The sequence below is a fragment of the Rattus norvegicus genome, chromosome 16 (assembly GCF_021556685.1).
Source record: "Rattus norvegicus strain SHRSP/BbbUtx chromosome 16, alternate assembly SHRSP_T2T, whole genome shotgun sequence".
Classification (NCBI taxonomy): Eukaryota; Metazoa; Chordata; class Mammalia; order Rodentia; family Muridae; genus Rattus; species Rattus norvegicus.
In genome coordinates, this window is record NC_141549.1 from 19925632 (window position 1) to 19946746 (window position 21115).

At 45.3% G+C, this 21115-nt stretch overlaps 1 pseudogene across 1 annotated transcript; it reads right to left on the reverse strand.

The window, feature by feature from the left end:
- Positions 1-13131: 13131 nt before the first annotated feature.
- On the reverse strand, positions 13132-18213 carry Sp2-ps1 (Sp2 transcription factor, pseudogene 1; annotated as a pseudogene). Its single transcript, XR_015640281.1, has 2 exons — positions 17049-18213; positions 13132-16723 (listed from the first exon to the last, which is right to left on the reverse strand). The product of XR_015640281.1 is annotated as a Sp2 transcription factor, pseudogene 1 (transcript).
- Positions 18214-21115: the final 2902 nt, after the last annotated feature.

Below are 21115 nucleotides of genomic sequence, written 5' to 3' on the forward strand. Positions count from 1 at the left end.
AAGTTAGGACACCACCGAGAAGCAGAAGTAAACGAGTCACAGAAAACAAATATCAAGTGAGAAAATACAACATCATTTGGCAATTCAAAGTATAGTACATCAGGTAACTAAAATAAATGTTACTGTTTATCAAAATATGCTGAAATTCTAAACATTAACCCTTCATTCTCTGATTCAGGAGTAGCTCATTTTGGGACTGCAGAGATGGTTCAGGAGTTAAGAGTATTGGCTCCCTGCAGAGGACCTGGGTTTGACTCCTAGCACCCACATTGTGGCTTACAACTGCCTGTTTTGCCAGTTCCTGGGGATCTGATGCCTTCTTCTGGCCTCCTCCGGCACCAGGCACACATGTGGTACACAGACATACATTCAGGCAAAATACCCATACACATGAAAATAAATACAGAAATATTAAAAAGAGTAGATCATAATCAAATCACATAGCTTTTCCTAGTACAACTTGGACTTGTTCACCATCTTAGTTAGGATTTCTCTTGCTGCTACAAAACACCACACCAAAAAAGTAAGTTGGGAGGAAGGGGTTTATTCAGCTTACACTTCCATAGCACTGTTCATCCCTGAAGGAAGCAGGGACAGAAAGTCAAATAGGGCAGGAACTTGAGGCAGGAGCTGATGCAGAGGCCATGGAGGGTGCTGCTTCCTGACTTGCTTCTCCTGTCATGCTCAACCTGCTTCTTTATAGAACTCAGGGCCCTCAGCCCAAGGATGGCACCACCCTAGTGTTGAGGGTAATGAACTGTCCAACTCCATAACCTTTTCATCCCATCCACAGTGGGGCTGGGCCCTCCCCCATTGATCACTGATTGAGAAAATGCCTTACAGCTGGATCTTATGGAGGCGTTATTGAGGTTTCCTCCTTTCTAGTTTGTGTATCTAGCTGAGGTAAGGATAGCCAGCACAGTCACTGAGCTAATTCCAGGTGCCATTTTGTATTAATGGGCAGTTACCCACTTCGCTTGCGTGACAATAGTGAGCAGTAGTCAGTGTGCTTTTCTTTCAGTTATAAACCATTATTGATCCGGACAGTCTTCCTGACCTATGCATAGCTCATGTCTGTAGTCTCTAACAAAATGCACAATACAACTTAAAGTGGTAATTTGGCCCTGTTCCAGAGACTTCAGACTAGGGAGAATTTCTGCTGGTCTGATTGTACAGTGCCTTGTCGGCGCCAGCACCGACACGGTACCGAGAATCGGGCGAAAGCCTGCGGGATGAAAGAAGCACACACACACAGGTTATTCGTGTCAAGCCAGAAGAGGAAGAGAGCTTCTGGTTTCTTTATTGACCAAACTATATATCTAAAGAACACCACTTAGCAGGTATCTGTCAAGCACAGTGGGGAACCCTGGCTGAGACTTCGGTAACAAAGGACCGACTATGTGGCCTGAATAAATTAGGGAAATAACCAGGAAGGCCAGCCTAATTCTGACTCAGGTGAGAAGTACCTGGCCAGACTGTTCCCAGTTGGGGACAAAAGGCTTCCACATGCAAGGGCAGGGCTCAGCAGGGGTCAAACCTTGCTAGAGACCCAGAAGGGTCTTGTTCAGGCTGACAACATTCTGTGAATGTAAACTTCTTGTGCCACACAGTGACAAAGCAACCAGGCCCAAATCCAATACGGCTCCCACAGTGCCTAACGTTTGTGAATGCCTCAGTGTATGCTGTGAAACACATACAGCAATGGAAGATTAATATGTTAAATGCCAGCTCACGATTGTGAGACCCAAAGCATTCAATCTAAGAAACTAAGGGACTACAGACACTTACTGACCCCTTCTTACCTCTCTGGATGGGGTACCAAAGGGAAGGAATGATTCTCAGAAACGCAATTTCCCAGATCCAGATCTGAATAAACATGCTGAAAGCTGCTGTGGGTGCTCTGTAGCAGCCAAGGGCTTGAGGTTGCTGCAAACAAAATGGAAACCTTCATCAGGATTGGCTATTCCTTGAGAACTCCGGCTGGGTGGTTGGCTGTGCTCTCTCTCCTGCCTGCTTCACCTCAGCTAAAGAAAGAGATGGGGGAGGATGGGAGTGATGGATACCACCACATCCAGCCTTTTCCTTTTTTTGAAAAATGATGTACTAAAGTCTTAGTCAAAGAAGATGCATCTAACCCTCAAGAGACTGAAGGCCCCAGGAAGTTTAGGGGGGCGGTGGGGAGCAGGGAGGAGGTGTGGGATGTGGAACAGTAGGAGGGTTGACCGGGAGAGGGATAAAATCTAGAGTGTAAAAGTAAATAAAAAAAATTTGATGTGCATATACATGTATGTTTATGTAACTCGGGGGATGGCATATGGGGTTTATGGACAGGACACAGGAAAGGGGGTAACATTTGAAATGTAAAGAAATAAAAAAAAAAATCCAATAAAACCAAACCAACCAACCAAACAAACAAACAGACAAAAAGAGCACAGGGACTGACTTAATGATGGCCATAAACTCTGTGATACTCCCTTAGGGGAGTGTCCTACTGGGTGGCTGTGAGTCAGGATTGTCTCCTTTTGTTATGGGAATGGAGCCTGATTGGAGGTCAGTCTTGAATGAACAAATGAGTTTTCAAAACTCCGCAGCCCTAAACTTTGAGTATAAAATTTCCAGTAGTTTCCTCAAACCTGGCCAGCACAATGATTACCGTACTGCAAACAACACTCTGTTAATGGAATTCGTTAACTTAATATTTTGTAAGGGAGTCTATTAGTAAATCCTTTACAGATAACACGGATTTTGCTACTTTAAGTTCTGCATCGCTATTAATGACCAATAATAAACATTTTTCCTTCATTTTCTATGACTTTGTGCTTTATGACCTAGAGGTCTCCTTTACAAGGAAGCACAAGAAGCATTCCATTGATCTGAAAGCTAAGATGACTCCCCCGTCTTTCAGTGCCCGATGGCCTTAAGTACTGAGTAACGTTATATTATGTCACCATGGGTGAGGGGTCCAGATTATCAGCTTGAAACTTGTCTCTTGAGCCACACACACGGGAGAAAGAGTATGTCTGGAGTTATGGGAATCCTTGCAGCAACTCTCAGTTTTCATCATGGCTAGCTTAAGGTCAAGTTAAAACACGATGTTGCTATTATTACGGATGGCCCGTGCCACTAATGAGTGAAAAGTGTAAAAGTTGTAAATATGAGCTGCCACTATGTGACTACTTACAGAACTGTTCCTATTTGGATGTAGAACATCAAATATCAATATTGTTAGGGTTTACATCTTAGCCCGTGCCCGGATAAAACACACCAAACCAACATGGTTCCAAGTGGAGAGGTTTAATGACAGAAGAAGAGTAGAGGAGAGGGAAGGCCGCCCTTCCCAGCATGTGGAGGGAAGGGGAGTCGGGGGTGGGGAGAGAAGGGACAGAGGGGAAGAGTGCAGAGACGTGAACAACAAAGAGAAAGCAAGAGGGAGAGAAGGGGCAAGCAGCCTCCTTTATAGTCAGGTACAGCTGGCTGTTGCCAGGCAACTGTGGGGCGGAGCATACCTGGCTGTTCCCAGGTAGCTGTGGGGGTGAAGTTTAGGCCGAATACCAACAAAGATGAACAACACAAATATCAAGCAGATTTCTGTCTTCATTCTTCTGTTATTCCGGTCACAGACTATAACATCAACCGAGACAATACCAGTACTCAAACATTGTTAAATATATACATTATGTTTAAGTCACGGGATATGCCTTAGCTACTTTTCCATCGCTGTGATAAAACACCATGACCAAGGGAAGAGGCGCTATGACCAAGGCAGTTCTTTAAAGGACATTTAATTGGTTCAACCCTGTTGTAGAGAATATTTCTCAATCTGGGGTCTTTGCCCTACCTTTGGTCATTCAGTTCCTTGATAAAAGGCACACAACTTTTATTATTATAATAAGCCTTAATCAGCACTAGAGCTAGGAAGGTGTCTACCCTCTCTGCTGTGAGGTCCAGTTCAGGAGCAGAGTGGCTTGGTTTAGGGAGGAGGCAGGGTGGCATTTAATGCGAGGCGGGTTCAGGAGCAGGGGCTGATAATGCAGCAGTCTGAGGGATGGTTATAATGTTTTCTTGCCCCATGGTGATTTTATTTGCATCCTTGAATGCAAAGCAGCAGCTGCCAAGTTGGTACCCCTTACACAACAGGGTCTTAGAGAGGCCATTGGTCTCTTCCAGTAGCTGCTAGGAGTACCTTGGCAAATCCCCTAGTCTGCCCATCCTCCGGAGCCTCTCTGTTGTTAAAGACTTTTCCAGCTATAGCCAGAAGCTCAGCCTTGTGCTTACTTTCAAATCCTTCCAGCCGCTAGAGTTTTCAGCGAATGTCTGTGCCGCCTGGTTGACAAATGTCAGGTTCACTGCAGATGGATTTTCCCTGGCCTCTGGGTCTGAGGTGTGTTAGGCTTCCAGCAACCTCTGGAGAAATGCCCCTGGACTCTCTTAGACAAGTTTGTGGGCCTTCTAGCAGTCCCAGAGACTTCTCAGAAGCACTGGTCGATAGACTTTCAGCCTCTCCTCACCCATAGGATTCCAGTCAGGATGGACCGAGGGAAAAGCCGAGTCAATGTTGGTTTGTACAGTGGTGGTTTGCACCCAGAAGCAGTTCCCAGGCTGCCACTGTCACCCGTTCTCCATCTTTGGTCGTGAAGAGCACCTGTGAGAGCTGTTAGCAAGTAGCTGTCCCAAGTGGGCTTGTGAGTAACCATTACAGAGTCTAATATGAGGGCAGAGGTTTTCTCAGAAAGCTTCAGATTCTGCACCTTTCAGTTGTATAGTTCACTAGTGGAAAGGGGGGATATGTGTCCTATACTGTTTGCCCTGCCCATTGGGGACACAGGGGGGATCACCTGCAAGGGCAGTGTAATTGTGGTGGAATCCGTGTATGCCTTATTGTGTATGCTTATGTATGAGGAGGGCTATGTTCCCTCCTGCTTCCCCAGGGCCTGGATCAGCAACTGCCATTTGTAAGGGGTGGGCGTGCACCGGAACAGGGTGATAAGGGGGTGGGAAAGAGTCTTCCTTTGGAGCTGAGGGGTGTAGGACTGCTGGCTTACGATTTTTGGTGGCTACATCTCCTTGACCTTAAAGATCATTGAGGTAGGTGGTAGGAAAGGCCTTAGCCAGAGATGGGGGCTCTCCACCAGATGTTGCCAGACAGACTCACGGTGCCCAGGATTTCCATACACAATACATTTAACCAAGTAGATAGTAGGAAGGTGGAAAATGTCTCCTTCTGGCCCACATTTCATCCCACATTGAAAGCTGGCCATTCATTCCTGAAAAAAAAAAACAAAAACAAACAAACAAAAAAAACAAAACAAAACAAAAAAAAAAAACCAAAAAAAAAACCAGTCTCCCTGACCATGCAGTTAAGCCCAAATTCTCTGCCAGGTGTTTGAAGTCCTTGAAGTGTGACTAGACTAGGTCCAGTTGGCTAGAGCTTGTGGTCTTCCCCATGGTAGTTCTCAAGAAAATAAAAAGGAACAAATAAAAACAAGCAGCGAAACACGAAAACAAGCCTAGAGAAAAGAAACCAGAACGAAGCCAATGGCAGCCTATCCCCCAAAATGGGCTCTGCCAATCAGGAGCGTCCCACAAGTCTCCACCAAAGCCTGGGTCAGAAAGGTGTTCTCTGACTCCAACTGAACGGAGTCCAGAGGTGACAGCCTATTCCCAGAGCCGGCTCTGCCAGCTGGGAAGAACCTGTTAGCGTCCACTAAGATCTGGGTCAGAATGGAGCTCTGTCTTCAACGGAGGCAGGCTGGGGAGCATTCTCCAATACCAGTGCTTGGGCCCTACCTCCATTGGCCTCCGGGTTGTGCAGAGAAAAGAAAAATCACCTCACACTGAGCAAGACAAAAGACAAGTCAGAGCTAGACAAAGAAAAGGCACACAAGTAAGATTCAAACTGAAGGGCAAAGGCTGCCTTAGGCAAACACCAGGAGGAATTTAGGATAACACCCTGTTCCAGGAAATGAGCGAACTGCCCTTAGCAGTCCCGCATCCGCGTGAATGAGCTACCCACAGTAAGGGTGGGATCCTTCACCACCCCCTCTGTGTGCCAAAGATATTTCCCCACACAGGGCCTCCAGTGAATTCAAAGGACAATAGGCAGCCAACAATGAGTTCAAAGGTAATAAGTCCCACTAATGAGGAATAACCAACTCATGCTGTAACCTAAAGCCTGTACGTGAAAAAGTATAAAGGGTGTGGGCCTTTGTTCTTTGGGGTAGCCTCTGACCCGATTACAGGGCCACCCTAGTGTACAGGATCATTAAACCTCTTGCTTATTGCACCCATTTCATCCAGACTTTCCAGCTTTGTTGAGCATAGACTTTTGCAATAGGACCTGATGGTTTTTTTGAATTTCTTCAGATTCTGTTTCTCTATGGTATCTTCTGCCCCTGAGAACTTCTCTTCTATCTCTTGTATTCTGTTGGTGATGCTTGTGTCTATGACTCCTGATCTCTTTCCTAGGTTTTCTCTCTTCAGGGTTGTCTCCCTTTGTGATTTCTTTATTGTTTCTATTTCCAGTTTTAGATCCTGGATGGTTTTGTTCACCTGTTTGTTTTTGTGTTTTCCTGAAATTCTTTAAGCGAAATTTGTGTTTCCTCTTTAAGGGCTTCTACATGTTTACCTGTGTTGTCCTGTATTTCTTTAAGGGAGTTATTTGTGTCCTTCTTAAAGTCCTCTATCATCATCATGAGATATCATTTTAAATCCAAATCTTGCTTTTCCAGTGTGTTGGTATATCTAGTATTTGCTTTGGTGGGAGAATTGGACTCTGATGATGTCAAGTAGTCTTGGTATCTGTTGCTTAGATTCCTGAGCTTGCCTCTTACCATCTGGTTGTCTCTGGTTTTTGCTGGCCTGGTGTCTCTGACAGTGACTTGACCCTTCTGTAATCCCGTGTGTCAGCACTCCTGGAGACTGCGCCCCCCCACCCCCCAACGGGATTCGAGAGAACTGTGTCACAGCGTCAGCTCTGGGCACAGGAAGAAACCAGAAGGATCCTGTTCCTGACTGCTCCTGGATTTCTGTGTCCAGAGTGCTCTTGCCAGGTTCCTTTTGGGCCAGGAATGTGAGCAGAAGCTGTGGTCTCTCCTGAGCTCTCAGGATTGTCTGCACTTCTGAGAGTACAGCTCTCTGATACAGATACAGGGTACAGATAGTTGTGGGACAGGGTCAGGCAGAAACTGCCTTTATTTACATTTCAAATATTATCCCCTCCAGAAATCCCTATCCTATCCCCTACACCCTGTCTCTATGAGGGTGCTCCCCCACCCACCCACTCCATCCACCTTCCCTGCCCTGGCATTCCCCTACACTGGGACATTGAGCCTTCACAGGACCAAGGGCCTCTCCTCCCATTGATGCCCCACAAGGCCCATCCTCTGCTAATAAGATGATCCCAGATTCAAATGAAGGTGGGTGGGTGGGATTCCAGAATTGCTTGCTTGTTCACACTACCATTCCTTTTTAAGCTTGTATTCTGTGAGATCTTTCTCACTTTTAACACACCCTTAGATTTAGCATCAATGACCATCTTAACAGTTTTTGTTGTTTAGTTTGCTTGCTTTGGGTTTAGAGACAGAGCCTGACTGCTCCAGAACTCAGTATGGAAATCAACCTAGTCGTGTACTCACAGAGGTCTGGGTGCCACTGTCTTTTGTGGGAGGATTAACTGGACAGACAAACATATCATTACCATGTTTTAACCATTCCTTTTAATGTTATATCTCAAGTTTCATGCTATTATAAAACATTCCGATATTAAAAGCCTTTCATTCTCTCAAAAATTTCAACATTTTAAAGATTCCATGTTTCTTTAATATATCCATTCTGCTAAATGTGGACTCCTGAAAACTCAAAACTAAATTTTCTATTTTCTCTACCAAAAAGGAAGAAGCATTGTGTAGCTGCAACACAAGCCGAAACCAGAGTGCTGCAAAGCACTCGGTGTCCAGCAGGTGGCACTGCCCATCTTCTGTGTCAAAAGTGGATCACGCAACTCTAATTGTCTGGCTTTGTCCTCCACAGCACATAAACAGATGATTTTTTTTTTTATCATTGTACACAATGAATTATTTATGTCTATGTATTTATGGAATTAGAAATGTACATATATGTATGTAAATAAAACTAATGAAGAAAAGAACAAGAATTTGAAGGAGCACAGAAGGGTAGATGGGGGGTTTGGAGTAAAAATGGAATGGAGGAAATTATGCAGTTATGCTCTCAAAAATTAAATTAGCAATTTAAAACAAAACAAAATGAAAATAAAACAAAACTTCTCTCCAATCCTAGACATTGAACCAGTATCCTACACACTCTACCATTGATAGTGCAGGTCTTTTTCTATTTTCTGAGACTCTAGTATAGAAATGCCCAGTGCTCCGACTGCACTTAAACATGCTTCACTTTTGCTTCAGCCTCTCTTATATATTTGGTTGTGAGCCTAGCCTTTAACGGCTGAGCCATCTCTCCAGCCCTGCTTCAGCCTCTCAAGTGTCTTGGATTATAGGCTAGCACAATTAGTGATGGCTTATAAGAAATCTATAAATAATTGGTGTGCTTATAAATTAATTTTAAAATATTAATAAATAATACTTCATTGTTAAAACAAGCCATTTTCTTTTTTTTTTTTTTTTTACTTTTTTTTCTTTATTAACTTGAGTATTTCTTATTTACATTTCGATTGTTATTCCCCTTCCCGGTTTCCGGCCCAACATCCCCCTAACCGCTTCCCCTCCCCTTCTCGATGGGCCTCCCCTCCCCATCCTCCCACCATTACCACCCTCCCTCCACCCTCCCTCCAATAATCACGTTCACTGGGGCTTCAGTCTTGGCAGGACCAAGGGCTTCCCCTTCCACTGGTGCTCTTACTAGGCTATTCATTGCTACCTAGGAGGTTGGAGCCCAGGGTCAGTCCATGTATAGTCTTTGGGTAGTGGCTTAGTCCCTGGAAGCTCTGGTTGGTTGGCATTGTTGTTCATATGAGGTCTCGAGCCCCTTCAAGCTCTTTCAGACCTTTCTCTGATTCCTTCAACGGGGGTTCCGATCTCAGTTCAGTATACTGCTGCTGGCATTCGCCTATGTATTTGCACTATTCTGCATGTGTCTCTCAGGAGAGATCTATATACGGCTCCTGTCAGCCTGCACTTCTTTGCTTCATCCATCTTGTCTAATTGAGTGGCTGTATATATATGGGCCACATGTGGGGCAAGCTCTGAATGGGTGTTCCTTCTGCCTCTGTTCTAAATTTTGCCTCCCTATTCCCTGCCAAGGGTATTCTTGTTCCCCTTTTAAAGAAGAAGTGAAGCATTCACATTTTGGTCATCCTTCTTGAGTTTCATGTGTTCTGTGCATCTAGGGTAATTCAAGCATTTGGGCTAATAGCCGCTTATCAATGAGTGCATACCATGTGTGTTTTTCTGTGATTGGGTTACCTCACACAGGATGATATTTTCCAGTTCCATCCATTTGCCTATGAATTTCATAAAGGCATTGTTTTTGATAGCTGAGTAATATTCCATGGTGTAAATGTACCACATTTTCTGTATCCATTCCTCTGTTGAAGGGCATCTGGGTTCTTTCCAGCTTCTGGCTATTATAAATAAGGCTGATATGAACATAGTGGAGCATGTGTCTTTGTTATATGTTGGGGCATATTTTGGGTATATGCCCAAGAGAGGTATAGCTGGGTCCTCAGGTAGTTCAATGTCCAATTTTCTGAGGAACCTCCAGACTGATTTCCAGAGTGGTTGTACCAGTCTGCAGTCCCACCAACAATGGAGGAGTGTTCCTCTTTCTCCACATCCTCGCCAGCATTTGCTGTCACCTGAGTTTTTGATCTTAGCCATTCTGACTGGTGTGAGGTGAAATCTCAGGGTTGTTTTGATTTGCATTTCCCTTATGACTAAAGATGTTGAACATTTCTTTAGGTGTTTCTCAGCCATTCGGCATTCCTCAGCTGTGAATTCTTTGTTTAGTTCTGAACCCCATTTTTTTTATTATTGACTTGAGTATTTCTTATATACATTTTGAGTGTTATTCCCTTTCCCGGTTTCCGGGCAAACATCCCCCTAATCCCTCCCCTTCCCCTTCTTTATGGGTGTTCCCCTCCCCATCCTCCCCCCTTGCCGCCCTCCTCTCAACAATCTAGTTCACTGGGGGTTCAGTCGTAGCAGGACCCAGGGCTTCCCCTCCCACTGGTGCTCTTACTAGGATATTCATTGCTACCTATGAGGTCAGAGTCCAGGGTCAGTCCATGTATAGTCTTTAGGTAGTGGCTTAGTCCCTGGAAGCTCTGGTTGCTTGGCATTGTTGTTCATAAGGGGTCTTGAGCCCCTTCAAGCTCTTCCAGTTCTTTCTCTGATTCCTTCAACGGGGGTCCTATTCTCAGTTCAGTGGTTTGCTGCTGGCATTTGCCTCTGTATTTGCTGTATTCTGGCTGTGTCTCTCACGAGAGATCTACATCCGGCTCCTGTCAGCCTGCACTTCTTTGCTTCATCCATCTTGTCTAACTGGGTGGCTGTATATGTATGGGCCACATGTGGGGCAGGCTCTGAATGGGTGTTCCTTCTGTCTCTGTTTTAATCTTTGCCTCTCTATTCCCTGCCAAGGGTATTCTTGTTCCCCCCTCCCCCCCTTTTTTTTTTTGGTTCTTTTTTTCGGAGCTGGGGACTGAACCCAGGCCCTTGTGCTTCGTAGGCAAGCGCTCTACCACTGAGCAAAAATCCCCAACCCCTCTTGTTCCCCCTTTTAAAGAAGGAGTGAAGCATTCACATTTTGATCATCCGTCTTGAGTTTCATGTGTTGTAGGTATCTAGGGTAATTCAAGCATTTGGGCTAATAGCCTTTATCAATGAGTACATATCATGTGTGTTTTTCTGTGATTGGGTTACCTCACTCAGGATAATATTTTCCAGTTCCAACCATTTGTCTATGAATTTCATAAAGGCATTGTTTTTGATAGCTGAGTAATATTCCATTGTGTAGATGTACCACATTTTCTGTATCCATACCTCTGTTGAAGGGCATCTGGGTTCTTTCCAGCTTCTGGCTATTATAAATAAGGCTGCTATGAACATAGTGGAGCACGTGTCTTTTTTATATGTTGGGGCATATTTTGGGTATATGCCCAAGAGAGGTATAGCTGGGTCCTCAGGTAGTTCAATGTCCAATTTTCTGAGGAAACTCCAGACTGATTTCCAGAATGGTTTTACCAGTCTGCAATCCTACCAACAATGGAGGAGTGTTCCTCTTTCTCCACATCCTCGCCAGCATCTGCTGTCACCTGAGTTTTTGATCTTAGCCATTCTCACTGGTGTGAGGTGAAATCTCAGGGTTGTTTTGATTTGCATTTCCCTTATGACTAAAGATGTTGAACATTTCTTTAGGTGTTTCTCAGCCATTCAGCATTCCTCAGCTGTGAATTCTTTGTTTAGTTCTGAACCCCATTTTTTAATAGGGTTATTTGTCTCCCTGTGGTCTAACTTCTTGAGTTCTTTGTATATTTTGGATATAAGGCCTCTATCTGTTGTAGGATTGGTAAAGATCTTTTCCCAATCTGTTGGTTGCCGTTTTGTCCTAACCACAGTGTCCTTTGCCTTACAGAAGCTTTGCAGTTTTATGAGATCCCATTTGTCGATTCTTGATCTTAGAGCATAAGCCACTGGTGTTTTGTTCAGGAAATTTTTTCCAGTGCCCATGTGTTCGAGATGCTGCCCTAGTTTTTCTTCTATTAGTTTGAGTGTATCTGGTTTGATGTGGAGGTCCTTGATCCATTTGGACTTAAGCTTTGTACAGGGTGATAAGCGTGGATCAATTTGCATTTTTCTACATGTTGACCTCCAGTTGAACCAGCACCACTTGTTGAAAATGTTATCTTTTTTCCATTTGATGGTTTTGGCTCCTTTGTCAAAAATCAAGTGCCCATAGGTGTGTGGGTTCATTTCTGGGTCTTCAATTCTGTTCCATTGGTCTATCTGTCTGTCTCTGTACCAATACCATGCAGTTTTTATCACTATTGCTCTATAATATTGCTTGAGTTCAGGGATAGTGATTCCCCCTGAAGTCCTAGTACTACCTGAGGACCCAACTATACCTCTCCCTGGCATATACCTAAAAGATGCCCCAACATACAACAAAGAGACGTGCTCCACTATGTTCATAGCAGTCTTATTTATAATAGCTAGATCCTGGAAAGAACCCAAATGCCCTTCAACAGAGGAATGGATACAGAAAATGTGGTACATCTACACAATGGCATTCTACTCAGCTATCAAAAGCAATGACTTCATGAAATTCATAGGCAAATGGTTGGAACTGGAAAATATCATCCTGAGTGAAGTGACCTAATGACAGAAAAACACACATGGTATGCACTCACTTATATAAGTGGATATTATCCTAAAAGCTCAAAATACCCAAGATACAATTCACAGACCACATGAAGCTCAAGAAGAAGGATGACCAAATTGTGATGCCTCACTCCTTTTAAAAGGGGGGAACAAAATATTCATAGGAGCAAATATGGAGGCAAAGTTTGGAGCAGAGACTGAGAAATGGCCATTCAGAGCCTGTCCCACATGGGTACACAGCCCATATACATGGAGCCACCAAAACTAGATAAAATTGATTAAGCCAAGAAGTGCATGCTGACAGGAGCCTGATATAGCTGTCTCCTGAGAGGCCCTGCCAGAACATGTCAAATACAGAGGGGAATGCTAGCAGCAAATGATTGAACTGCAAATGCGATCCCTGTTGGAGGAATTAGAAAGGATTGAAGGAGTTGAAGGAGCTTGCAACCCCATAAGAACAACAATGCCAACCAACCAGAGCTCCCAGGGACTAAACCACTACTCAAAGACTATACATGGACTGATCCAGGGCTCCAACTGCACATGTAGCAGAGGATGGCCTTGTTGGGCACCAATGGGAGGAGAGGCCCTTGCTCCTGCCAAGGCTCTACCCCCCCCAGTGTAGGGAAATGCTGGGGTGGTTGGAAGTGGGGTGGATGAGGAGGGGGAAACACCTTTATAGAAGAAGTGGAGGGGGATGGGATAGGGGGCTTATGTCCAGGAAACCAGGAAAGGGAATAACATTTGAAATGTAAATAAAAGAAGAAAGAAAGAAGAATGTTTTGTAGCTTAGTGCTGGTTTGTTTTGAGTTCCAGGTGTTTTCTCAGCTACAGCCTGCTATGATCAATTGATCCAACGAAGCCAAGGTTTCACTTCAGTAATGTCAGTAATGTTCTTTTCTTTTCACCACAAAGCATTTGCCTGCTGGGATAACAAGAAACTACAGATTTTTTTTTTTTTTTTTTACAATTTTTGTCACTGAAGTGATTTTTAGTGGCAGGACCCTGGCATATACAGAAGGAGGTGTTACAGGACTTTCAAAGATCTCTATAAAAGGCAGTTTCTCAAAAAGAAAAGTGACATTTACAGAATAGTTCTGAGAACTAGAAATCCTTGTGTTGAGGGAATAATACAGGTACAGAAAGTCAAGCGCTACAAGTTGTCTCTCACAAACAGAAACCGGGAGCATAGGTTTACCTGTAGGGGACATCTTGAAACTGGAAAGGAGACAATGAGAGAAAGATGTCTTGAGGGTTGTTAGCAGTAAAACACATGTGACGTAAGAACTGAATGTAAACTCTGCATGAGGAGGAAAAGGACCAGCAAGAAGTGAGCAAAAGAATGAGCTGAGAAGGAGGAAGAGAAACAAAAACAAAGTGTGTATGAAATGTCCTAATGAGGAACTAGAGAAATGGCTCATCAGTTAGGAACACTTGCTGATCTTGCAGAAAACCAGGCCTTAGATCCCAGCACCTACATAGTGTCTTGAGCCATCCAAAGCTACAGTTCTGGGGTTGGGAGATACAATGCCCACTCATGGCTGCCTCAGGCACCAGGCGTGCATATGATACACATACATACATACAAGCAAAATAGTTATACACATAAAACTAAATTCAATTACATCTTAAAGCCATAACGAAATCTGTTACTTTGTACGCTAACTTACTAAATAATTAATGAATAAATACATTTCAGCCCGATATATTGAATGTTGAACATCATCACTATGTGTGTTATATTCTCCATAATGTATGCAAAGAACTCTTCCAGGAAGAAGCAGAAAGTGTACAGTAAAGATGGGGAGACACAGTGACATCAGGAGTCCCCAGCTGGATGGAGCTGTAGCTCTGCACCTTCCCAACATTAAATTAACCTTTACTGAGTGTTGTTGTAAAAATATGAAAATAAAAGAGATTTATTGGTGTCTTTTACCCCGCTGGGTCCAGCATCTCAGTGCCCCAAGATATCTGCTAGATATCTTGGTGGAAACAAGTCCCAGCTGCACACTTTCCTACACTCAAACCCTCACATAAAAGAACACACAACACAATAATCTTAGATCCAATTGATAAGATATAATTGCCCACTTAAACATACAAAGCCCAGTACCATCCATCTCTTAGGAACATTGATAACAACCTGTAAATACACAGAGCAGAATCTTAACATCACCTGCCATGGCTTCTCACCCTCTCCTCTGTCCTGTCTCCCGAAACTACAGATTATTAATTCATATACATTACACACATGGCCCTGGTCGGCCTTCAGGGCTTCCTAAGCCAGATCTCCATCACACACGTGTTCTCAGTAGGTTTGTCAAGTTCTCCACAGTAACTTCTTAAGGTCTGAACAGAAAATGGCTCTTACCGGCAGAAGTCCCACAGACTTCCACAGCCTTCAGGTAAGCAGCCATGCCTGACTTGTTACAGCAACACCCCATGAGCTTGGTACCAAAGTTTACCTTAGTTTGCTTTCTATTACTGTGATAAAGGCCATGATCAACAGCAGCTTAGTGGGGGAAGGGTTCTCTTGACTTAACTATTACAGTCCATCATGGAGGAAGCCAAGGCAGCCGCCTACAGCAGGGTGGGATACAGAAGAAGGAACTGAAGCAGACACCATGGCAGAGTGCTTCTTACTTCCTTAGTTCCTTGACTCCCATTCAGCTACCTTTCTCTTTTAAAAAAAGTAACTTTTAATATTCTCTCTCTCTCTCTCTCTCTCTCTCTCTCTCTCTCTCTCTCTCTCTCTCTCTGTGCTCGAGCGTGTGTACATGTGTACCTGAATGAAGGCTCATGAGGAGAACATAATTCAATGTCACATCTCCCTGGAGCTAGTGAGATATGCAATTTTAAGCTGCATGAAATAGGTGGTTAGATCTGAACTCAGCTCCCCTGAAAGAACAGTGTATGCTGGTACTCAGTAAACTGCGTCTCCACTCACATCACATACTTTCCTCATGCCTCCCAGATCTTCCAGCCCTAGGTGCCAGTGAGCAGGATGGTTGGAGTCCTTTCCCACCTGTCATTAATCAAGAAAAAACCCCGGAAGATTTGCTTAAAAAACAATCTTACTGACGCATTTGCCGATTGAGCTTTTCTTTTCCCAGATGACTCGAGCTCAAATCGCACTGACAAAAGTCTGATTACCACGAGGTACCACAGACACATACCATGCACATGTTTTGTAAACTTTATTTTTAAAGTTTTATGTTGATCAGTTACTACTAAATGTATGTTGAACTGTATTGTAATAGATGCCTTGGAAATGAAATCTCACCCAGAAATGTTCTTTTTCTTTATTTCCCCCTCGGGCAAGTAAATTTATTAGCAAGAAATCTTTTGTCATCCCAGTACTGACCAACAAAATACATCGTTAATAAAGGATAACAAACCTTCACTTAATTAATAAACGTCCTCAAGCAGTTACAATAAAAAATGAAGTTGGATTTCTGTTTAATTTAAAAGCCTCTAAAATAACAAACAATATTAAAAAAAAACTCGTCGTAGACACAATCGTCTATTATACAATGTACTCTGTACACAATGGAGCTTGGGCGGGTAGGGTGATGAAGGAGGAGTCAGGATGGAAGGTGTTTTTACGTGAGTCCAGATTTGAGTTGAAATGTGTCATTTAGAAAAGAATTGTTCGGGTTGGGATTTAGCTCAGTGGTAGAGCGTTTGCCTAGGAAGCACAAGGCCCTGGGTTTGGTCCCCAGCTCCGGGAAAAAAAAGAAAAAAAAAAAAAGAAAAGAATTGTTAAAGTGAGAAAAAAAAAACCAAAAAAAAAAAAAAAAAGACCCTCCTATGCTCAGCATTGCCCCCATCCCTAAACTGAACGCAAGCGACGGGCAGGCGACTAGCAAAGAAGGGAAGGGAGCAATGAAATAAAATGTCTTTAAAGCACAACCGTACACAGTGTTCATCATCTGAAGTTGAGTATAAGGCAACGTTCTCCGTGGAAAAGAGGGAGTGGGGGAGTCCTTGGCATCTGACCTTTCACGGGAAGTTGGAATGTCTGGAGGAGAGCCGTGGCAGGGCTGGGGAGTGGAGTGGAAGCAGTCTCCCACTGGTAGCTGCTCCCCCTGGGCCTGGTGCATCTGTAGCTGGATATGGGTGGGGCTCAGTCCACTGATGCTGTTTCCAGAAACGTTCTGCACTGTCAGCCGTTGCTGCTCGCCAGTGTTGGTGATGGTGATAGGCACATCCTGGACTTGGATACCATTGTCGTGATGGTCTGCATGAGCCTGAGCAGCTGCTGCCAGCTGTGCAGTGTTCAGGCTGATGATGCTCCCAGCAGGCGCAATCTTTGGCAAGGGTCGCTCTTTTTCGCAGAATTGCAGCCCAGTGGTTTTTTGCTGATGCCACTCTGTAGAGGGCCGCAATAACATTCGCCACCACAAGATGGCGCTGGCCTCCGCCCCGCCAGCCGACTTCCTTTTAGGAAGTTAACTGTGTGCGCATGTGCAAGAGTGTGTTCGTGCCAGGTCTTTGCCCACTCCGGGGGCGTGCCTAATGAGATCATGGGTAAGCGACCAATCAGGTGTGGATGTGCCGCGCTAGGGTATATATAAGCCGCGCCATTCCGGCTTGCGGGCCTCTCCTTAAGATTCAATAAAAGTTTTGGCTGCAGCAAGGATTCGTATGTCCCCGCGTGTTTTCTTGCTGGCGAGAGGTCGCGCGGGACACCACTCAGATGGGGAGCTCGGAGCGCCGGGCTGTTACAGGAGATGGTTGATGTGGTTGCAGCTGTTGCTGGGGGGCTGTCCTGGATAAGGACTGTCTGTACCTCACCGGAAGGTGTACGGATATAAATCTGGGTCGGTGTTGGTTCAGTTGTCTGGATCTGAAAGTTCTGGGAAGGCTTCTGGGGAACGGTGGGGAGGGTGGCAGGGGCAGCCTGCACCGCTGGGGGATCTGGACCATCTGTTGCTGCTCAGCCTTGGGTGGCACCACCTGGACTTGCTGACCCACAGCTGGTTGGCCCCTACCAGGGCTCTGAACGATCAGCAGGTTGTTTTCTGCCTGGATGATGTTGTACGCTGTGGTTTTGTTCAGCACCTTCTCCATCTGCTCAGCCACAGCTACTGATGGCTGTGACCCAGGAAGTCTCTTCTTCCTAGCTTTATGGTTAGTCTTAGACAGTGGGGTGGGGGCTCTCAGTGAGGAGCTGAGCAGGGGCCCCAGGGTGAGCGTTATGATGCCCCCCCCCCCCCCCGTGTCAGTTTCACTCTGCTCTGCAGAGGGGTCGTATTTGACTTCTGGGCAGGAGCTGGCTTGATGGGGACAGGCTTGTGACCGGATGGATGTTGACGTGATTATGGCTTGGTTGGTGCCTGGGATGATCCTCATCTGGTTGTGAGACTGGGCTGCACCTGGATGGTCTGGGGACTGCTCCCTTGAATCCGAGGGACTTGGTACTGGATACTTGCATTTGATCGACTCCCTTTGTTGATCAAGATGGGGTTCTGGATGGCAAACACAAACTGCCCTCCAGGGTAGGAGGCACTCAGCTGGGAGCCCTGAATCTGAAGTATATTTCCTTTAGATGACAAGATACTAAAGCTATTCTTGCAGGGACTGAGAGGGAGAGGGGCGGGTTTGATAGGGACCAGTTTCCTTGGGGTAGGCTGGGGGGGGGCAGGAGGTGTCACTGCGGCTTCAACAGCTGGGGGGCGGGGCAATTTTGCTAGATGTTGCAGCAAGCAAGGCCAAGGGAGACGGCTGGGAGTCGTGGGTGGTAGCAGCAGAAGGCTGCAGGTAGTCACTGGGACTGACAGCAGCAGTGGCGGCCATGCTTATCTGTGAATCGCTCATTACGACGTCTTCCTCCCTGGGCTCCGCCGCCTCCGCCGCCTCCGCCGCCAAGCCAGAATTGTTCTTCATACAAAATCAATGGTGAATTTTTTCCCCCTAAAATTGCATCGTATTCACAGATGAATTTGTTTGATTGTCAAAATTATTTGCATTATTATATCACAGTGAAGATTACTGGAGATGCAGTAACCACATGTCCTATCGTTCACAGTGCCTGTAAGGTACCTGCCGTGATAAGTGGTTTTGAAAGCTAACAATGTAAATAAATAATGCAACACTGGCTGCGGCAAGGCCGAACTAACATTTTCTCACCTTACAAATTCCAAACCAAGGCCATATATTGGAAATGGGGGAATTCTGAGGCCTGCATGGTCAGACGAAGCAAAAGTGAGACACTCAATATGTTTGGTGACAGGAAGTCACCAGGAGAGGTAGTTCCAAACCAAAGGGCAGAAGTTCTCAGCAAGTGCAGGAGATGTGAGGGAACACAAGGCCAGTTGTGGTTGGGATGCCCAAAGGGGCATAGAGTAGACTATAAAGAACTGTGAAGGATGTCTGAAGAGGAGTTTTCTATCCCTAAGATCTTTAAAGTTCTGGTTCTTTGAAATTTCTCTTTTAGAATTCCATGAAAAAAACCACCTCTTTAATCTTGCTCATATCTCCTTTGACTGTAATCTTGGTCCTCGAATACACAGGGAATGTGCCTTCCTCTCCTACACATCATTCTGTCTTCCGTAGAAGATGAACAAGTAGTTAATGGTGTCCAAGTTACAGAACCATAAGTCGATTAGACTTGAGTTTTAAAACAGAAAGAGCCCCTGACAACTCAAGTGGGGAGGTCCCTGACACTGTTGCCTGCCTTAGGATCCCATTCCCCTAATTGGGCCACCTTGACTGGCCTCTATGGGAGAGGATGTGCTTAGTCCTGATGTGCCAAGGTAGGGTGATAGCCAGGGGCTGGGGTAAGGGTGCTCCCCCTTCTCAGAGGAGAAAGGGTTGGGGGAACATGGTTGGAGGGATTGTGTGAGCAGGGGTCTGGGAGGAGGGGGTGGTGTATTTCAGGTGTAAAGTGAATACACTAATGATAAGGGAGAAAGATAAGACAGGTGGTTCAGGACAATTCTACAGAGCGTATTGATCCACTAGAAAGATCTTTCCAAACCTGTATTCGCCTTGGGGGAGGGGAGTGTTGGGCCAGGAAGCATTTGTGAACTCCGAAAGACTACCAAGGAGCTGATTCAGACGCAATCACATTGCCGTTTTTACATACAAGTTTTGGCCACACAACTCTCTGACAGCAGAGTGGGAGTGTGCAGTGGCCGGTCAAGTTCTCAGGCTTCTTCCCTTTGAGACAGAGACTAGTCCTAAGAGGGAGTAGGTTTGGCCTCTCATTCCCCCTTTCTCTGGTAACCAGAGGGCCCAGTCATGGGACTTGCTGACATTTATCTAATCTCACGAAAACAGTAACAGGGCTATGTCTTTATGACTCAGTTAACTCAGGCCTGGATATATTGGTGACCAGAAAGGACTGGACTATATTTTGGAGGGGGTCAGGGTTGTCATTGTCTAGTCCTTAAGGTGTCCCTGGGGCTTAGATAGTGGGAGAGAGGGGGGAGTCCTGAGGCTGAATTGTTGTAAGACCCCATAGTGGCCTCACCTCAGGAGCACCACCCACAGAGCACAGGTTGACAAAGTGACCTCGGCAATAGCATGAGGGTATAAGGTTTTTAATCCACGTACATGGGGTTGCTCATCCACGCAGGGAGAGGCAACCCCGAACCCAAAAAGCACACAACTTTTATTTGTTACAGAGGGCAGATTTCAGCAACAGGATTATCTGGCCTATTCTCATCGGTGGTACACAGGACAAAGGATCTGGTCAGGTATTGGCTGGCCTGCTCAAGGGGCTGTTCTTGGCTCAGCTGGTCACTTTCCTCATCCAGCCCTACACCTGGCCTTGGTGAATCACCGGGGAAGGGGCTAAGTTGGCACGTCCCTTGGGGGAAGGGTGAACTGGGTGGTCGGGCAGGTTGACCCCAGGGCAATGGGGGGAACCTTTCTAAGCAGGCTCTAATGACCCCTGGTTGGAGGAGGACTTGTGAGGGAAACCTGTTTTATAGAGAATAGGAAGTTTAGGTCAAACATGTTTATGAGTCCATTGGACAACTTTGAGATCATCTAGCAATTGGTGGCCCTCAAACTCAGTGATGACCTCTGACTGTATGTTAAAGAACAATGGAGAATGGTATCCGGAACATGATTTTAAAAAAAAGGGGTGAGTCTATCTGTTAAGGGGAGTTTCATACCCTATAGAGAGTGAAGGGAGGGAGTTACTCAGTCATTTCCAGCCTCTTAGCTTAATTTAGTTAAGGTCTCTTTTAGGGTTTCTGTTTATTCTTTCTACCTGTCCTGAACTCTGGTCTATATGTACAATAAAGTTTCAATCAGCCTCTAGAATATTGGCTAGTCTCTGACTTATCTGGGACACAAAAACTGGTCCATTGTCTGACCCTATCATCTGAGGAGGGCCATACCTTAGCAGTATGTCCTCTAAGAGCTTCTTTGTCTGTGGATGTAATTTTATGTTTAGTGGGTGAAGCCTCAGTCCAACCTGAAAGGGTATCTCTATACCAGTAAATATATCTAAATTTCCCAGGTTGACCGCTATGAAGTCTGTCTCTCAGTAGACCCTGGGCTCTGGGCCACTGAACTTATTGCCAGGGTTCTTCTCCTTAGTAACTGGTGGCGCTAGCTGGCTGGCAGGCTTTACAGTTCTCGGCAGTCTCAGCTACCTTTGAGTTGGCATCTCTAATCCTGATATTAGCAAATCCTGTGTTCTCTGGCTGCCCGTGTGGGAAGAGCAGTGGATCTTCTGAAGTATGTGCAGTCCCGTTTCTTCTGGCCCAATGGGTTTGTAATCTGTTCTTCATCATCTGTCACAG